At 35.8% G+C, this 15973-nt stretch overlaps 1 pseudogene; it reads right to left on the reverse strand.

Annotated features, from left to right (window-relative positions):
- Positions 1 to 1603: 1603 nt before the first annotated feature.
- LOC110876060 lies at positions 1604 to 10482 on the reverse strand (annotated as a pseudogene).
- Positions 10483 to 15973: the final 5491 nt, after the last annotated feature.

Consider the following 15973-nt stretch of genomic DNA (forward strand, 5'->3'; position numbering starts at 1 on the left):
AAGTAACACATAAGGCACACACACACGTATAACAATAACCAATCATTGCGATATTCGAGTTTCGAGTTCGATGATAATTAGAGTAGTTCGATTATCGTTTAACTAACTTTATCGCATTGTTACTTCCTACTATTCAAAGTCGTAATGCGGTTCGTATTGATAAATATACTTCGATTACTGCGATTTAACTGATTACTCCACATAATACAACTAACGTAAAAACATAAATTAGACCATCTACAGTCAAAGAAGTCAAAATTGGGAGTGGGCAAGGAGAGTCAGATTGTAATCAGCAATCTTTTCTCTCTTTGACTTAAATCTTGACTTTGACTTTGACTCTCAAAACACGGTGTGTTATATTACCAAAGAATTCATTGCTTTTGTTTCTTTACGAAGGTAGTCTAACTTTTAGATTGATGTACTTTTATCAAGATTTGGCACTTGCTCAAGGTGATTTCTTATATTGCCAAGCATCCCAATTCTCTGAACATAAAGATCATTTGGTAATTATTTTGTTTGTGTTTTTTTGAAGTTTTTACTATAGTAGTATTTGACAAATTTTATAAAGCTTTCTTTAATATAAATAATTATTTTTGTACTTGCAGCTTATCGATAGATTTTTTGTTCATCATAAGTTGAAGAACATACTACCTACGAAACATGTTACTATAATCGCTTTTCCTAACCGTACATGGTTGGTTGTTATGGAAAAACATGGTCAAAATTTTTATATGACTACAGGATGGAATCGTATTAAAGAAGACATGAAAATTCAAGATGAACACTTTATTATCTTTGACATGATTTCCGAGTCAAAATTTGATATGATGGTTTTTAGAGGCACAGAAGCTTTGGTCCGTATTCGTGAACGACGTCTTGCACGTGTTAAAGTAGAAGTTTAAGAAGAAGTTAATGAAGAAATTGTCGCTTAAATTATTTATTATTCTTTAAGCTATGATATAGAACGAATATATAATAACTTTGTTTTTGTCAGTATTACATTTTATAACTGTTCAATTTTACAGACGTTGTTATCATTGATTAATCTACTTTATTCATCATGCAATTTTCATTTATTAATATATATATATGTACTAGGTTATCACCCGGGTGGCAACCCGGGCAGGAAAATTAAAATTACATTAATATAAGTGTATTAATAAAAGTAATGCAAATAAAGTGACGTTACATAAATTAGTAACAAAGTGGATTGTATCATTAGGTATGAAGTTTTCTTTATAAGTCGTGTACAAAAACATCAAGAAAAAGACAAATATCGGTTATGTATACAACTTAGGAATTATACATGTTTGGAACCACTTGGACTAAAGGCTTGTGAATCGCTCTTGACCATCTTTTGACACACGTAACACTAGTTTCCTTGACAACATGATTTATATAGCAGCATAAAAAACTGATTTATTCGCATCTCAGCTTCAGATGTCTTCTATACAAACCCAGCCCATTACTTAGCAGCCCATGAACACGACAACATGATCACAACAGCCCATGAATACCACGAACCTGCTTCAAGCCCAATAAACCTGCTTCAAGCACAATTATTTCAGACTTTATCATGGGCGCATCAACTCTCTAATTAACATTAACATATATCTGTACAAAACAAAATAAATAACTTAGATAACCATTTGAATTGTTATATTTTCAACACCCAGTCACACAAATCTCACCAGAGATGAATAGAAAAGGATATCAAAGGAAAACTTACCGGAAACACCAAGATCATAGTCGAAAATGGAACCACCGATAGCCACAACGACGGTAGCAAAAAATGAAATACCAAGTGCACTTATACTGGTAATACTCTGCCGTGAATATCCACGACCCTACTCACAACATCAACGATCACTACTTCAAAGATCACAAAGTAACACTTGACATATCAAATATAAAAACATACAGAAATCAACCCATCTATATATGTATTGAAAACTCCAAATCATCACTTAAATTGCAAAAAAAAAAAAAGGAAGAAGAAACTCACATGAAAGATAAGGGTACCAATATTGACTTGCTCATAAGAGAGATCTTTTCCAATAAACTTGAAAATCTGTGGCATTACAAAACAACATTGTAGCCAAAAATGAAATACCAAGTGTACTTATACCGGTAATACTCCGCCGTTAATATCCACAACCCTAATCACAACATCAACGATCACTACTTCAAAGATCACAAATTAACACTTGACATATCAAATATAAAAACATACAGAAATCAACCCATCTATATATGTATTGAAAACTCCAAATCATCACTTAAATTGCAAAAAAAAGGAAGAAGAAACCCACACGAAAGATAAGGGTACCAATAGTGACTTGCTCATAAGAGATATCTTTTCCAATAAACTTGAAAATCTGTGGTATTACAAAACAACATTGTGTTATCACAAATAGCTAAAAGTAACATATTTTTTATAAAGCAAGATCTAATGTACATTGAAACGATTCAAATAAAAAACCTACGAAATTTTTATCCTTAAGACGCTAAACAGAACTCAGCTTATAGTTGGGATTCTTAGAGAGACAAAAATAAGTCAAAGTGGTTGTTACCTTGTAACGCCTGCGTTCCTAGACTTTAGCTAATTGACACTTTTAGCCCCTATACTATGTGATACTTGATACTTTTGATACTTGGTTAATCTTACGCAATGATACTTGATTCTTAATGCTATGATTCTTGATACTTGATACTTGATACTTAGAAACTATGATTCTTGATATTTGATACTTGGAAACTATGATTCTTGATACTTGGAATCTAGATTCTTGACTCTTGATACTTTGGTGCTTGACTCTTGAGGCTCGTGAAACTTGGGACTTGGTTGAACGAGGGACTGGAGTCTTGTCACTGGCAGAAACTATGGAAACTATGGAAACTTTTATGTTAATGATATAATCTAGTTATGAGATACTATTACTCAATAATACGCAACGCTTAATCTAACACGCAAAACGAATCAAAGACGGGAACACAGAAAGGATGGGATTGGCCGAATGGCAATCCGATCGGATGACCATCCGATCAAATGATCAACTGATCGGATGGCCATTCGACCGAGCTGCTATCCGATCCATGCACACCGCCTCACTTTCTCTCTCTAACACTATAAATAGGCCTGTCACGTCATTCTCACTAATGTGACAGCCTCACTCGACCAAGACTCACACACTCCTACTTTTCTTCCATTTCTCGGTGATTTTGGTACGTTTTACACTAGATTCTCGTACATCTTTGATCTACACGTTATTCCCTACATGATTCTCCTTTGAAATCTCACTTTTCATCGTGAAATCTCTACAATTTGAGCTCTTGAAGGTGATGTCATCATGGCGGTTTGTACCAAACTGTTGTGTGATGTCATTCTAGTCGAGATCTAGCTCAGATCTGAAGAATTTCATGTGTTTTACTCTAAATCTTAACTAAATCTAGACCTTTTCGGCTAAAACTTATGTCTATCTTCATTTTTTTCTTAAAAACTTTTACCTAAAATGTTGAGATCTGGGTCTAAACGGACTAAAGACTTGATGATTAGTCTTAAGTCAGCTTGGAAATGGATTGCTGCCGGAGAAGATGACCGGAGTACGGATTCCGACATAAGCATCACCAAGAGCAGACGACTGGACGGACCGGGGTGATTCCCATCCGATCAGAACGGCTATATATTGGTGTGATTACCATTGTCCCAACACGTACCAATCCGTCACATTAAACTTAGAAACTTTACAAGGTTATGAACGGGACAAAGACAACCCGATCGAATAGCAATCCGATCGGATAGCCATCCGATCGAACCGCCATCCGATCAGGTGACGCTTGCCTCTTAACCTTAAACACTTAGAAACTTTTTCGAAAACTTGAACACTTGGTAACTATTTGGAATCTTGACACTGGGGTCGAATAACCATTCGATCGAATGGCCATCCGAACGGATGACCATCCGATCGGATGGCAATCCGTCCCTCACTCACTACAATCACATCAAACGAATGGCAATCCGATCGGATAGCCATCCGATCGAACTGCCAACCGATCCAATGACTGATCCGACACTTCGCGCAATCTCGTCGTTTTGTCTGACGCTTATCTATTGTAATTTAAACAGGCTAAACCTAAAGAGCTCCCTTTGATCCAATAACAGTTAATCTGTTAAGCAATCACTGTGGGTATACTCGATCCCTTTTCGTTTTAAACTTGGGATGCATCATGTATTCTATTAAACTATCATACTTGAAACTTCTGGAATCTAAACTCTATCCTATGTGTATGTGAAACTTGTGATTCTTGATTCTAGACTCTTTGTGCTATGTGGACGTTTAATCCAGAGTGTGTAGTTTCGCCTTAACTATAGTAGCGCTATAGGAGATGCACCTCCCCATTATTCTCGGGGGTATTGTTAGGAGGATTCTAGTTTCCCTTGAGACTTGGGAAAACACTAAAGCATCGGGATACTTGGGCTATCACTTGTTGGACTGCGAACACTAGCATGGCTGAAACTATTTTTGTATCATTTACACGGTGGATATGAGTTGTTCTAATCTATTATGCTATTAGTCAAACTTGTATACTCGCCAGTGCATTTTGTACTGACTTTATTTTAATACATGTTGCAGGCTGACAGGATGCTAGGAATCGTGAAACAAGCTAGGATGGAACTTAGATACTCCACGTAGCTAAAACTAGAAACTTTGAAACAAGGATTATGTTTGTTTTAGTTTGATACTATGTTTTGGTGGTTGATGTTGTTTTAGACAATTGCCTGAAATGAATCTAACTTATATTGAGACTATTTAGTGTTATGGATTCTCATGAACAATCTGAACGCTTAGTGCTTGCACCCCGATGTTTCCGCCATCGGTTGGGGTGTGACATACCTGGTGGCCTTTTAACCCCTTTATCGAACGTGATAAATTCATTATTTAAATGAAGAAAAAACGGAAACAAAAAGATTTTAGAACAATGCTTTCAATCAAGAACATCAAAATAAAGAACATTATAACGAAGAAGTTGCAATTATTGTAGAGAGTAGTTAAGCCTTAAATCGCTTACCAAGGGAGGAAAATTTGGAAGATTCTGTGTGAAGATAATAAATTTTGATGCTCGGCTACGACATAATCCTTATTTTTGTCTAGAAACAAATCCAGTTAAATAATTCACCTGCAGCGAAAGATAGTATATCAAGTGGGTGTAGATATGATAGTGTTGTTTAGTAGTAATTCATGATTGTAAATTAAGGAAATAATTAAAAAAAACTTGCGTACATTTAACTTAGTAAGCTAATTAATGACATGTATTAATAGTAATATATATGTGGGAAACGAAGGTCTTTAAAAATAAAGTTATAAATTATAATACTATGATAACTGGTTATAAATATAATTAAATTAGATAAAATTATAAATTATAATACTAAAATAACTGGTTATAAATGTAATAAATTAGGTAACGATTTACTAAAAATAAACTTGAATAAATGTAATAAATTAGGTAATGATTTACTAACAATAAACTTAAATAAATTAGGTAACGATTTGACTTTTAATAAATTCGGTAACGATTTACTAACAATAAACTTAAATAAATTAGGTAATGATTTGACTTTTAATAATATGTTAAACTGGGAAAAAAATTATTGAAACTTAACCAGATTAAATTACATCGAATTAAACATAAATTTCAAACATTAAAAACGACTACCTTGGTATTGTACCCAAGAAGTTTTAATTTACAGTTTTGTTTGAAAGTAAATACAAAAAAACAAACACCAAGATTATATATGAAGTGACACCAAACATGCCAATCTAAACATTTCATTTTAATCCTATGCTTGAGCCAAAGAAAATAAATTGGATTTAATCTCGTTGAAAACCTCCTCCCACGAATTCGTCTTCCTGGAGAAGATCTTAGCGTTTCTAGCCAGCCATATGAATCAAAGAGTCGCCATATATATCGTCCGAATAACTTTCTTGATGACCACCGGCTACGAGATATTTGAAGGAACCGCAATCACTTTCTGCACCAAACACGTCGAACATTAGATCACCCTACATCGTTGATTTACCCTAGGCCACACTTCCTTCTCCAACCTACACTATAACTGAATATGATCAAAATTTTATGGTAGCTTTTTCACAGCCTGCACAACTTAACAACTATTATGTAGTTAAAATTGTCAAAAGGGATGTTTTAAAATTTTAACAACTTAGAAAAGTACTTGATAATTTCAACAACCACCACTTAATGCTTTCATATCAAATAAATACAAAATTAGAAAGATCGTTGGATAATTGTATTAAAAGTCCACATAAATAACAAAATAGATGGGAAAAACACTTGCAACGACATCGGGCGTACGCCTTCCTAGTCACATGCCAACATTCTTCCTGTTCATGCTAATACACTTTGTATTTCATCCGCAAACATTAAAAATATAGTATGCTTTGAGCAAAGTTCTCTGACAACCTTAAGGTAACATTTGAAAGAATTTTAACCTGAAAAAAAAATCTATTTCCAACAATTTATTTAACTAAAAATGCATATAAGAACTAAAAAAAATAGAATAAAGGAGCCAACCATCACAGGGCGTCGGTAATCTTCTCAAATCAAATAAAACACAACAAACCAAATAAAGTTTGGAAATTTTCTAAATGGCTATAATAATGTTCGCTATATTTCAAGAATAAGTCAAAATATCAACAATTTACCCGAAAAACACAAAATTTGATACAGTCAAAATATTAACAATTTACCAAAAAAACACAAAATTTGATACCTTGTGTTGCAGTGACACTTCGAAGTTCTCTTCTGTCTTCTCTAGTGGAAACAGAGAAGATGAACCTGTAAAAAAGTTGTTTAAAATAATTAGGGTTCTTAAAACAGAGTGAAAGCATAAGAATATTGTAATAAACCGTTAAACAATTCTTATCAATATCGTGATAACTGAAATCAAAGATCAATACAGAAAATAAGTTTTTTTTTTTACTCCAATGGAAATAGGAACCGTATAGAGGATTCAAAAGCACCAGATTAGTTTCAAATTAAACAAATAACTTGTAAAATCCCTAATCCCAAATTAACCGGATCCTAACAATATAATATCAGAGATGGTCTTCACGACTTTGATCGTCAGAGATGCACTTGTAAGAACCCTAATCCCAAACTAACCAGAACTAAACAACATGAAAAAGATTGAACGGATGAAGAAATATGATAGATTGATACAGGAAACCTGATGATGTTCGAAAACAGATGATGATTAAGATTAGGGTTTGTGTGATTGAGAGCTACGTTTTAGAAAGAACAAAACTAACAACAATATTAATAGTTATGAACAAATTAGTTTGATACCTGATGATGCTATATTCAGGATCGTTGACTCAAGATCATGAGTATGATTTCTTCATAGAATGCGAAACCTAGGGTTTTAGAAAGGATATAAATCTAAAATCAAGTTGTTCTATAACAAATCATATGAAAAAAACAAAGAAAAAAGAACCAATTAGAAGGTGTATTAACAATTAGCAAAAGAATAGAAATTACCGGATGATTGTAAATAAGATATCAAGGAACATTGCTGCGGAATTGATAGTTGGGGTTTGAGAGAGGATGAACAATAAAGAGGGTCTGGCGTGAAGGAGAAGAATGAGGTGTGTTGAAATATTTAGGTTTTTAGATGGTTTATATACTTGGGTTATAAAACGGGTCGGATTAGCAAAACGGGGCTTCACTAATGAAACAAGCGGACCCGTGATTTTTGGAGCCAAAAAGCCAATTTCAGTGGCCTGATAGCTTGACACATCAACAAAATTATTTATGTTTATTATATATAATAGATAATAGATATTTGTTTTTTTAGAAAAACTGATTCATAACCCGTGAGTATTCACGGGTAATAACCTAGTATTAATTAAATTAAATATATATATATATAATAAAGAAATATTTATAGCTATATGACAATATAAAAAAATATAAACACCTATAAAAGTAATTAAAAAGTAAATTAATTTAAATTATATCTTGAATTGCAAACCCTAATCTACCAAAGACAAACTCCCGTCCCCCTGAGGCTGAGCAATTGTTGTGGATGACCTGTCGGACCCTGGTTAGGAACTGGATAGCTTCTGGCGCTAGGGAACCAATTGTGTCAAAGGAAAAAGGGACAAAAACATGCTGGTTCTCTGCACAAACATTAGGGTTTGCAATTCAGAAAGGGGTGGCGGCGCAGCTTGTTGCCTGTGGTTGTTAGCGTTTCGCTATTTCGGTTGTGGATCGAAGGAACGTTAGGTTGGTTATGCTTAGGCAAGGAATTAAGCGAAAAACAAAGAATCCGGCAAATAACCGAAGAATTCCGACAATTATTCTGGTCATTGGCAAGTATGAATGAAATTCACTTTTCATCTTGAATTAAAATTATTTATAACAAATAACTATATTTCTATAAAGATATACTACAATTATATAAAGTGTTAAAGCGAAACAAAACAAATATGTAAATTTGTAATCGTATATCTATACCCTATTCCATCGCTGCTCATATGACAACCCAAATGCCTCACTTGGGATATCTTCATGTACCACAAATAGCATATAATACCCTGGTGGTACAATGTGTCCAGACGGTGGTGCCGTCATGTTAACTTCGTAAGTCAGTTTCCCGACACTCCTTGTGTTACCGCCATCGAGAACCAACAACCTTAGGTTCATTGAAAATGAGTGTGTGTTAAACGAAGGTGCCACCATTATTACTGAGATCCAGTTCAGAACCACCTGGTTTTGAACCGTGAACCGCACAACTATCTGTTTGCCATATTGGATTTTGGTATGGGTTACGGGTGAAATGATATTGGGTTGGATCTTGGATGAACCCAGATCCAAATATGATGGCGAAAATGCCTCGAGGCTTAATTAAGTAGGAAAAAGTACATTTGTAAAACTATAATACGTATGTGAGTTACTCCCCCCAACCAAAACCTTCCCGTCTCGAACCAAAATTGCAGTCGAATGATACATTCTTGGTATCGTGCTCGGCTTTTGTACAACAAAACGAGAATTAATCGCGTTATTCGGTCAGTATATTACCGGGTTAAAAACCGGGTTCCTCCCCAATTCCCACCCGGCAGTCCCACTCGACCCACCATTAATAATCAAAACCTCACCGTTCAACATCAATACCATATCTCCCATAACCCGACCAGAAGGCATATTTTACATGACCCATTTTGGTTCCGGTTCGGATATCTTAATCCACCGACAACTTTTCAATGCTCCATCAAATTTCCCATTGTTAGCATTCACAAACGCCCCTTTAGGCGCACTAGGGGTGTTCAAGATCGGATTATCCGGTTTTCAGATATCCAAAAACTGGATATCCGAAAACCGGATATCTGAAAATTTCGGATAGTGAATATTGATATCCGAAAACAGATATCAGAAATTTCGGATACGGATTCGGATATCCAAACGGATATCCGAATTTATAAAAAAAATCAACAAATCCATTTCGTGTATAGATTAAAACTAAACTTATATTCGATTTTCTAAATTTCCAACATTTGAATCTAAGAAAATTCATAAATTCACACGAATACAATTATTTACTACCTTTTTTACTAATTTTTACAATACTTCAAACTAAATATAATGCTCATATACTATATACATTTATTAAAAAATAATTAGTTTTCGAGATATTGGATAATCGGATTATCCGAATCCGAATCCGAAAATTCGGATTATCCGGTTTTTGGATATCCAAAATTTCGGATATTTCGGATACGGCTTTTCAGATATTTCGGATTTGGTTTCGGATCCGGATTTTTTTGAACACCCCTGAGGCGTACCCCCACAAATCAAAACCTCAACCACCACTACTTTCCCTTGTACAACCCGCATCGGAAGTAGTACACCCGACCTAGTGCTCGGATAGTTCGCGAAAATAAACAAATTCCCATCCGTGTTAAGAAACACAAAAGGGTATAAGTTATTCTCAATAATCGGATCATTAGTCTGCACTAAAAACGCCAAACTATAAGCTTTATCAGAAGACATCGTTTTCAGATAAAACTCGTAGTTAAACTGCCGACGACCGCCAATCACAATCTGGCGACCGTCGGGCAACACATGATTAGTAGCATACCACCTCCGGTTAACCAACCCATATGGTATCTCTTTCCAATCACATTTGCCACAGGACTTATCGAACACCCTTACAACGCGTTCTCCATCATTAAACCCGCCAGTCTGAAAAAGGCTTCCGTCAGGCGTTAACGCGCTTGACGAACACCAAACGTCTGTCAGCACCATGAGAGGATGTATGGTATTTAAAACAACGTCGTATTCGACAAAATGAGCGGTACAGTCTTTCTTCAACACGTGTTCGTGTGGATCCTCGTGGCATTTTCCGTCGGGTAAAGAGATGTTGGAGGTACCAAAATCGGTTCGGTCAAAAATAATGACACAATCATTCAGTCAAAAATAATGACACCATTGTTCGGAGGTACCAAAATCGGTTCGGATATTTCGGATACCGATTTTTGGTCAAAAATCACCAATTAAGAGAAACTCTTCACTACCTACAGCTCTTGTAAAAAAATTGTAGGCTATGTGACTCATTGGAATCATGAGAAAACTACAAGAGAAAGATAATATGTATGAAGAATTCTTGGAGAAGTGGTGAAGACTTGAACATCCATATGTTGGGAATTATAGAGAGATAAGTTTTCTCTACTAGATTCCATCACCTTCATATCGTTATTTTTCACAAGTTCAAACACTATAATTCTATTCAGTGTAACCTCGAGCGCGTGGCCATTTCCGGCAGTACAGACTGCTTCGGCTATTGTACCCTGGGAGACAGACGCGTCGTCTTTAGTAGAGGTGCGAAATCAAGGGAAGCGTGTTGAACACGTGCCTCAACAAAATCGTCAATGTTTTAGTGTGCTCTTATTGAAGTCAAGGAGTATTTTTCAAGACTCAAGATAATGAATACTCGAGTCTAGGATGCTATCAAATGCGCGTGAAGGACCCACCAGAGATGCGGCTTGAATTAAGATTGGTATATAAAATTATATTTTATATTCTTTTTATTTAGTTATTGCAACCGGTATTGTACTATGATATTTCCTACGAAGAACGAAAGTCTCGTTATTATATATTTTGTAGTTATATTTTATAAAAAGTGAACCTAATTCTTACAAACTTAAAATAGATTTCGCGCCTCTACTAAAGACGACGCGTCTGTCTCCTAGGGTACAACAACCGAAGCATGAAATGACCCTTAAGTAGACATTTGGGAAATATGTATGTAGTACAACTTGTTGTGCTTGGATTTCTTGAGATTGAGATACAATCTTAAATCCTATACCATGGTACAAAACGAATAGTTTTGGTTCAAACGTGTGGTTTTGAAACGATTTTGGGAATCGTTAATTTTTCTAACTTTTGTGTTAGATCGGATTTATTATTGTAAACCATACGTTTTTTGTAAACGTTAAATTCTCTAACATGTGTGTTAGACCGGAATTATTGGTGTAAACCATATGTTTTTTGTAAACGTTAAATTCTCTTAAGTAGAGAATTTTATGTCTTTAAATAAGAGTTTTATGTTACTTGATTAGAGTTTTATTGTCACACCCCGATATTTCCACGTATTACTGGTGGGCCCGGTGGGGAGTATCGTGACGTAATTGATATCATCATAGTCAAACAACACAAATGCACAGCGGAAGCAAAAGATAAATATATTACAATCCGATAAAGAGTAATATCAAGTATTACAAATACGGCTGTAAAAGATCCACAGGCGAATCGAAAATAAAATGAAACATGGTTCAACAAACTTTAGGCATCTAGAACTTGCAAGATTCCCTATTAATGCCCTGAGCTCCCAGCCAATTACGTACAGTACCTGTCACTTAATCTTTTTGGAACAATACGTCAGTTTACACCGGTAAATACAATTAACTGACTCATTTTGGAAATGTTTAAAAAATTGATTTGAATACTCAAGGCACAAAATTCTTTTATAACTTGGGATAATTATTTATATATAAACTTGTAAAAGAATTACATGTTTGTTATACGTTTAGTAGCCCGGTCTGTATATCGGGTTAAAGATTAACAGACACACCACAGGTATAATGCCCACAAGGTTGATTCCTTTAAGTGGATTACCAGTTTTTACATATGCAACTGTCAGGTGTACGCCTACACCCCGTGCTTAGGTCGTGGCCATTTCATGAATGATGCCAAGGATATCCGGGACATGGTCATTAACCCCCCAAAGGCTTTAAGCAAACAAAACAATTTAAACGGGTCATCTCAATGAATTAACCTTATCATGATTAACAATTCAATGCCCGACCAAGCGGTATTTTATATACCATATGCCAAGCCCGTATAAGGGAAAATAAGTTAAGAGTATTTACCTGAGCTTAAAAATGCAATTTATACTCAGCCGTATATCCTAATCAGTAAGCACAAGTACCTTTACTGGGGCTCTTAATTTGGAACGAAGGTTTTTAATAACCTATTAGATTCCTAACGGGTCTTAATTAAGCCTATGCTTAGACCGGTTAGTTTTAAAGGAGGATACGGTTCAAAACGCATGATTAAGCGAAGACCGGATTAGAATGTGGTTTAGACCCGACAAGCTTGTATACTTGTGTAATAAGGGTAAATGTAACACCTCGAATTTTTGTGTCCAATGATGTGTTAACACGTGTCATTTGTTTACACGTGGCATCTATAATAAATAAAGGACTAATTTTGACAAACCTTGAAAGTATATAAATTCGAGGGTTATAAATGTCAACAAGGGTAAATATACTGTATAGTATCCCTAAATAATGCTTAAACCTTCAAGCGAATAAATTATAGATCGTACAAAAACAAAACGCGGAAGAAAGTGAGAGATTACAAACTACAGGGGTTAACTGTGTCAACATGTTTAATAATACCTCTGAGTGACCCTTTAACGTTCCAAAGACTTTGTAACGGTATTATACCCTCACTAAAATAATATATATGAATTTCGCGAAGTTTCGATATGAAACGAGAAAGTTACGATCAAATTCGTAGAAGAAGGGTTAAAAGCGTCAATAGTGAAAGTTAAGGCTTTCCAATATAATTAATAAATAAACCGGGGACTTAATAATGCGGGTAAATAACACGAGGCCCCTATCGGTAAATAACCGAGGGCCAAACCGCAAAGTTACCCCTTCAAACCCGAAAGGTCAGGTAAATCATTACGAAAGATTTCGTTATTAATGGCCGGATTCTGCAATCATTGCAAAAAGATTTAAAATTTCTGAAATCTTAACCCTACGCGGCCCGCATTGCATATTGGGTTAAGTTGAGGCGGGCCGCGAGCCTCCTCAACTATACGTCTGATCTTTTAATCCCAGGCGGCCCGCATTGTAAACGCATGGAACCTCCATGCGGGCCGCATTGGACGCCCAGATGCAGAAACTTTGTGTTTTCTTGACTTTTGAGCATTGTGAACGATCAACCTCCAATAAATGAGGCATGGGTGCCCCCTACTCGACCCATACACCTCTGGGACACCTACCCATCACCTCTGGACTCTTGTGGTAGTTGTAATGATCATAGAGGCATGACATTTGCTATAAATAGCACTAGTATGCAACATAACCTTCACAACATCAAAACACACACCTCTGATCATTTCAAGAGCTCTCAAGTCCTTTTTCTCTGCTCCATATTCAAGTTCTAACTTCTGTAAGTTACCTTGATCATCCATTGTTCAGTTTATGCTTAGTTTTTAGCTAAAAACCAAACCGTCGTAACTACGGTTTGACTTTACAATAAATCAGTAATGGTTCAGTCTTAGGACGAATCAAAAGTGGTTATGAGTTGGTATTTACGTGGGTAATAAACCTCTGAAATGGTTCCCCCTGATCACCACTCTAACTATGTCAAATGTCGAGTCAAACGTGCGGTTAAAAAGTCAACAGAAAGCTATTTTAGCGATTTATGCATAATCTGTAATGTATATGTTATGGAATCTGTTTTGACAATCATAAAACATGATAATAAGTATATAAACCTGTTTGCGCTCGTTTGAATCGATCATTTACTATATAGAACCGGTTCGGAGCCGAATGTCGCAAGAGTTTGACTTTTGCTTTGACTTCAGTTCTGACCCGTTTTAGTGAGGTATAAATATACCTTAGGACTCTCTTAGGACCAGGTCACATGTTGGTATACGCCTCTGTGGTCGGTTCATGAGTTATCCGAGTCTTTTGCGCAATTCCGTCATTCGCCTAAAAGTTGACCGTAACGGTCTTTTAAAATTAAAACGAGTATTTCGGACGCGTGAACGGACCAAAACCTTGCTTATTAAATTATAAGCATGTCCTTAAAGTTTCACGTCAATCCGAGGTCTAGAATGAGAGTTATGCTAAAAGGCGCACTTTTAAGAAAGTTTTGTAATTAATGGCGCAATTAGCATAACGCCCATCTAACCCAAGTTTTCATCACCAAAACTTTTACCCACTGTGGTAAAATAATATTTTGGGAATTTTAAAGATTTTTAATAATTTTTACCTTGCTCATAACCTGCGGTTATGGCTACGGTTCGGTAAATACCGAATATGCCCTTTTTGGCCAAAACGGGAGTTCAACAAGGTCTTTTGACCCGATTCCAGTTGCTACTGGTTTTAAATAATAAATAAAGTATTTTAAGCTTTATAAGCTGTTCGGGAAACTCAGATTTCCTGTAGAACTCGAAAAGCCCTTTTAAAGTCTTTAAAATGACCGAAAAGCCCCTACGGGGCATAATATTTACATAAACTCGTTACGGGCGTCACGGAAGGTATCCTACTGATACCAAAATACTTTTAAGGCATATTGACTTAGGAAATAAGCGTACGACTCTCATAGTTAACCGTTTCGCCTATTTGCGCACACGGTACGGCTCATGGAACTAGTTTTCGTGCAATAGCCGATATGGGTCAAATTATATTATTTGAACCCCAAAATCCAGAGTATGAACTATAAACCCATATAAAACAAGTCGCTGAACTTGTTGGGTCCAAACCATACTCCATTCTCGGTTTTCGCCTTTCCGTGCGAATTAACCATATCTATATATCGGAATCAACCGGTTTAAGCTACAGCTAATACAAGGACCGTTAGGATTCTAAGAGGTTAATTAAAACCTTCGTTCCAGATTAGGAGCCCCAGTAAAAGCTATCGGTGACTTGATCTAAATTAAGGATTAATACTTGCAAAGGTAAATACTTTAACTTATTTCCCCTATATGGGCTTGGGTTACGGTATATTAATACCGCTTGATTGAGCATTATATAATTCCATCGCTTAGGTGGTTAATTGATTAAATATGATCGGCTCATTTAAACAGTTTTGTTGCTTATAAGCCTTTGGGGGGTTTAATGACCGTTGTCCCGGATATCCTTGGCATCATTTTACGAAATGGCCACGACCATCGACATCCCGGTGTAGGCGTACACCCGGTATAAAGTGTCGACATTAAAATTAAAAGACGTAGCCGTTGGTTTTTGTACTACGGTTTTACGCAAACGTGGTGTGTCTATAAATCTTTAACCCGGCACGACCCGGGCTACTGAACGCATAAAAGAACATGTAAAACGTTCACAAGATCATTATGAATTTTCCCAAGTTAAAAAGAGTTTGTGCCTTGTGCATTCAAATCAATTTTTAATAAACATTTTCAAATGTGTCAGTTGAATGTATTTACCAGTGTAAACTGACGTATTTTCCCCAAAAAGATTAAGTGCAGGTACCTAAACGTAAATTGGCTGGTATTAGCTCCCTAGCGTCGGGATAAGCCTCGCAAGCTTGATTGCAGTATCTGATGGAACAATACTTTATATTTATTTACGATCCACTGTGGATATATCCAACCCCTGTAATACATTTTGATATTACAATCAGAGGTTGAAATTTA

The sequence above is a fragment of the Helianthus annuus genome, chromosome 9 (genome assembly GCF_002127325.2).
Source record: "Helianthus annuus cultivar XRQ/B chromosome 9, HanXRQr2.0-SUNRISE, whole genome shotgun sequence".
Classification (NCBI taxonomy): Eukaryota; Viridiplantae; Streptophyta; class Magnoliopsida; order Asterales; family Asteraceae; genus Helianthus; species Helianthus annuus.